The sequence below is a fragment of the Garra rufa genome, chromosome 11 (genome assembly GCF_049309525.1).
Source record: "Garra rufa chromosome 11, GarRuf1.0, whole genome shotgun sequence".
Classification (NCBI taxonomy): domain Eukaryota; kingdom Metazoa; phylum Chordata; class Actinopteri; order Cypriniformes; family Cyprinidae; genus Garra; species Garra rufa.
The window spans coordinates 6,223,783-6,229,402 of record NC_133371.1 but is presented as its reverse complement, the minus strand read 5'-3'; the positions used below and the strand labels follow the sequence as shown (position 1 = coordinate 6,229,402).

General features: G+C 35.6%; 1 protein-coding gene across 1 annotated transcript in view; it reads left to right on the top strand.

Moving 5' to 3' along the window:
* Positions 1-1,656: 1,656 nt before the first annotated feature.
* The window catches only part of sema6d (semaphorin 6D), a 51,172-nt gene continuing 47,208 nt past the window's right edge, over positions 1,657-5,620 (top strand). The window contains exon 1 of the mRNA XM_073850089.1: positions 1,657-1,700. The gene's annotated coding sequence lies outside the window, so the exon portion shown is untranslated. The remainder of the gene's footprint in view (positions 1,701-5,620) is intronic.

The following is a 5,620-nucleotide window of genomic DNA, read 5'->3' as shown; positions in this document are numbered from 1 at the left end:
TTATATTCAGGTCAAAGACAAGCAAACGCTGGGTCGGTTTCCCGCCCACTCTCTTGTTGTTTCCAAACCCCAGCCTCCTCATTGTGTTTGAGCAGCATAGGACGCGTATTAACATACAAAACTCAGAATCATGGGAAGGGGTTGTTGGGGAAGTCAGAGAAACTTTCGGAAGTTGTAAAGCTCCTTCAGAACCTTTACAAAACAGCGTTTTTCCCCTCTAAATTCGGCACCCAGGGCTCGTCTTTCTGCCGGTGACCTTGAGGCTGATCCCAGAGCAGAGCTGAAAGAACGCATTGAGTGGGTGAGGGGCCCTCAGCGGCCATCTCAGGATCAGTCTGACAGGGTCAGAAGCAAACCTGACCCCTCTCCTCACCACGCTAGACGTACCGCTAAACAAGCTGCACAAAAGCTGGGACAGACAATACCGAACCACTCCTACGGACTTCCTAAATGATGTCTTGCTTGGGTATAGCATAGAAAGGAACATTGCCTTTCGTAATAAGCTGAGCAAGCCAACATACTCACATTGCATTTAAACTTACAATGATTAGGCTGCTATATTTTCCAAAAGATCGGACTTTGATTTTTCAAAAATGGAAAAAAATAATCTGATAGATTTACATTGATGGAATGTTCAAATGAGTCAAGTCTCTATATCTGTCATAAATTTAAATATAAGCCAACACAAGTGTTTAATCTGCGGCTGGAATATACTACAACCTTTAAACTGATTATAAAACACTAGGCATCATACACTTGCTGACTTTGTAAATGGTTACAGAGGAAAAACTGGGCATCCTACTAAATGACTTAGAAACATGAATGTCTTTGCTTTGAGATGCATTACAAAAGAAAATAAATGTGTTCTAAAGTCAAAATACAAGACATTCTTAATATCCTTCGACTGGATGGAAACTGAAGCTTGAACATCTGAGTCTGTGCTTATCATACACAGTGTTGGAGAGATACTTTTTAAAAGTAATGTATTAAAATATTGTGTTACTCCATAAAAAGTAACTAATTGCATTACTTAGTTACTTTTTTATGGAAAGTAATCCATTAATTGCATTACTTTTTGTCATCTAGACTGGGCTTACTTATTTTTAGTTATTTTAAAAAGTTATTTTAAAACGTAATCTGATTACTAGCATTACTTGTAATGCATTACTCTCAACATTGATCTTACACTATGCTGCAGATGGACTCTGACTTTCGGCAACTTGCATTAATTCATCTATAATGTAAATTGGGGGGGAAATCTGTAGTGTATTCCAACCTTTAGGCACCACCAAATGAAATAAAATGTATGTTTTGTGGCTTTTAGTCCATTGCTGCTATCTCTGAGGCCAATCTATATTCTAGTCTATATGATGGCTGCATTTAAAACTTTAGTTTCAGGGAAAATCTGACAAAAATATTGATGATTCATCTTGTCTGCAGGATAATATGTTTTATCCTCCCAATCCTCCCAATATAATGCATTACTCATACCTCATAAACTAAAGTCTGTGTCTTTAAAAGTGCCTTGTCATTTACAACATAGACAAAAAGTCTCTAGGTTATTTTCAGACAGAATATTTTTAGGCAGAAGCTTCTACAGCCTATGCAGCCAAAAGCTAATAGCAAACTTTGTGTAACGCTGAGACTGACATTTGTTCATTCATTTGCAGGTACTCTGAGAGCGTTTGCCTACAGTTTTGGTGAGTACTGATTCGTAGATCTTTTTTTTCTGTGCCGTTTCATAAGTGCCACAATATGCCGCTAACGTCTCATCAAACGCACTAAGCGTTCCAGTCGCTTCAAAACTCGACAGGAGCCCACACAGTTTCTCCCTGTAGTGCTGGCCTGCTTTCAGAGCCAAACCATCCTCATTCAAGTCCGCTCCCACTTCCTCTCTCTCTCCCCGAACAGCAGAAATCCCTTTTTGTCTTTCGCTCAAAGTGGACTTTAATCCGTTTATTAGCCTGAAAGCTACTGGGACGTGAAGACAAACCACATGATTCCTCCGCCCTGCTCCTCTCTCCGTCGCCCCCTCGGGAGGAGAGCCTCACCTCATACTAACAGCTAGTGTGATTTATACTTCTGTCGGCTCCTGCTATCTCCCCTAACACCCTGTAATGTGTCCCTCTTGCTGCGCCGCCCTGGCCAGGCTAAACGGCTAAACGACTGACAGTGAAACAGCACTGCTGGGTCAGACGAGCCAAAACCCGTCTTGTCCTCTACTCTTCTAATTAACAACCATTGCTCTCAATTACCAACACACACATACACACTCCTTCTATTGCCAATGGCTCAAACACACATTCTTTCACATTATTTGCTGCAGAGGCATAGCAACAATGACTTTAAAGACATCATGACACCTTTTATTGACATGAAAGTATGCTTTAAGTTTATTTTATTGAGTATACTTAAGTAAAGTTCAAGTATATTTTTAAGTATACTTCATGCAGTAAGTATAAGAATATCAGTGTACTACACTGTAAACAAAATCTGTAGAAATTACAGTATTACTGGCAGCTGGTTGCCAGTAACTTACTGTAGATTTAAATTTATGCTATTTACTGGCAACAGTTTGTTCAAAGTTAATTGAACATTAAACATTAACAAGTCTTTATCTTTACAGAATAAAACTAAAATAACAGCCTCATGCAAAGCATTCTGGGAACCAAAATCTGAAGGAAAAAAACAGAAAAAGGTTGATGAAGGTTTCTGGTTCCCAGAATGCTTTGCAGTAGGTTGTTATTTTATAGTTTTATTCTGTAAAGACAAAGACTTGTTAATGTTTAATGTTCATTTAACTTTGAACAAACTGTTGCCAGTAAATAACATAAATTAAAAATCTACAGTAAGTTACTGGCAACCAGCTGCAGAACTACAGCAGATTTTTTACAGTGTAGTAGTACTGCAAGTATACTAAAAGTGAACTTATAGGTATACTCATAGTTTACTAATTAAATACTTTTTTATGCATTTTTAGTACACTTTGAAGTTGAGTCTTAGTAAACTACTAAACAGGGTATCTGTTTGTAAACAAAAATTCTAGCTTCTTGCATTATTTTTTTAAAAATACTTGTGGGTAGGTTTCAAATATAAAAAAATGAATGAATGAATGAATGAATGAATGAATGAATGAATGAATGAATGAATGAATGAATGAATGAATGAATGAATGAATGAATGAATGCCATTTTGAACAAAAAGACTATTGATGATAATCAAAACTTAGATGGAGTTGATCAACAGCCCAAAGCTTGACAGTCATTATTACCTCTTCGCAGTTGGACATTTTATTCCATAATGTTACACAGTTTTCCATATTTGTGACCCTGGACCACAAAACCAGACTTAAGTCACTGGGGTATGTTTGTAGCAATAGCCAAAAATACATTGTATGGGTCAAAATTATAGATTTTTCTTTTATGTCAAAAATCATTAGGAAATTAAGTAAAGATCATGTTACATTAAGATTTTTTGCAAAATTCATACTGTAAACCTATCAAAATGTAATTTTTGATTAGTAATATGCATTGTTAAGAACTTAATTTGGACAACTTTAAAGGTGATTTTCTCAGTATTTAGATTTTTTTGCACCCTCAGATTCCAGATTTTCAAATAGATGTATCTTGGCCAAATATTGTCCTATCCTAACACACTATACATCAATAGAAAGCTTATTTGTTGAGCTTTCATATGATTTATATATCTCAGTTTTGTAAAATGTAACCTTATGACTGGTTTTGTGGTCCAGGGTCACATTTATGGTTTTGATGCTGTTTTATGTCTGATGATTGTGTTAGATTACATGTGGAAGCATCTGTTGTTTTGGTTTCTTCTTCACTTGTGTTTTGGAAATTCTGTACAGAAGATGTGCAATAGCGCCCCTAGAGTTTCGCAAGTATGGCTCAAATATATTTAGACTTTTTCTAAGTATTATACTTAAATGTCATTTTAAGTACGTTTCTGAGAAGTATATAAAACGCATTTCTAAGAAGTACATAAAAAGTAGACTGAAAGTATATTTTCCTATTTTAAAGTTTAAAATAATTATACTAATATCACACTTGAATAAACTTTTTTTTTCGTAAGGGATTCTAATGAAGTAAGTTCACTTAAAAAGAATTTGACTCATTGCATGTGCTATCAGTCATTTCTTTTGTTTTTTACCTGGTTTGCAATAGGAATCAAATACTAATCAGAGCAGCAAAACCAGCCCAAAAATTTGTGCTGAAAATTATAAACCTCATTTGCATAGAAAGGCCATTTGATTGGCGTAATTTAAATACGCAATATGCAAATTTAATTTATGCATAATGCAGCACTATACTAATGCGAATAGACGTAAAAATATATTTAATTTCTGCAAAGACATTTTTACCACATGGTAGTTTAACTTGTATTCACTCCATTGTCTGTATATTATGACTTTTTTATGTATTTATTTTGCTCTAGAACACATTCAGAATAACAGATGGCATTAAAAAAAGAGCAACAGGTATTAATTTTTTTGTCAGATTTTGTCAGATGTTGATTTGATATATATGTATGTGTATAGAGTTCTGCAGTGATGACATTTTTGTAGCCCAACTCAGAAGTTAGCATCACTCTGGGTCTCTCAACAAAAACCTAACTGGATTTTTCCATTGGCTTTTGAATTATTGCAGAAAATTACCCTGCAACCATCATTTTTTAAAACCTAATCGCCAGAAGAAAAGCTAAACATAGGCTATGAACAAATTGCACCATGGTTGCATGACTTCAGTGTTATCATCATTAAGCCTTTGACAAATCGTTCAGTCTTTAATTAAAAAAAAAAGAAGAAGAAAAGAAAAAAACATGTGATGTTTAATATCTGAGACGTCGTCCAGTTTAGCCACTTGTTAGAAACTGCCTTTTTTAAGTAAATTTTTAGCTTACAGCACATACCTTATTTCAGGCATTAAACCAAAAACATAAAAAAGCGCAAGTGCAAGTGCTAAAATTCTTGCTTGTTTCTGGGTTTTGTCCCGCAAAAATATGTCATCCCTCCAGCACTCTATGTGGATCTTTTTTACATTCAAATAGACAGGAGGCGTACTTGTGTTCATATTGCCTACAAAATAGCCACCCAGGGCTTTTCCAAGATGGCCACCATATGCCCATATGCCTTAAAGCAACATTGACTAAACAAGCAAATTAATGGTCACTGCCTTTTAGCAAAGAATGTTAGCAATGGAAAATGTTACGTCACCCAATTAATATTCATAAGCCATGCTGATATAATTTATAATGAGTCCCTCCTCCATTTTTCAAATCTGCCAAGATCTGCAACCTCTCTCTCTCTCTTTCTCTCTAAATGCTCCAGGGTAAAAAAAAATCTGCAATATGTGAGCCAAAATAATTCACTGTAAATATTTACTATTATATATTGGACAGACTGGCCAGTGTCCTCCAGCCCAACATTAATCATCATTCATCTATCAAATTGAGTTATGACTGAATGATCAATACTGACGCAGGTGCCAGATCTTATTTACCACAGAAAGAGGGGGAGAGAGAGGCAGGAAGAAATAAAGGACCTTCTTTGTTCAGATCGAAGCACAATACGCTTGCTAAAGTATCTGACTGCTGTAATGTTTGT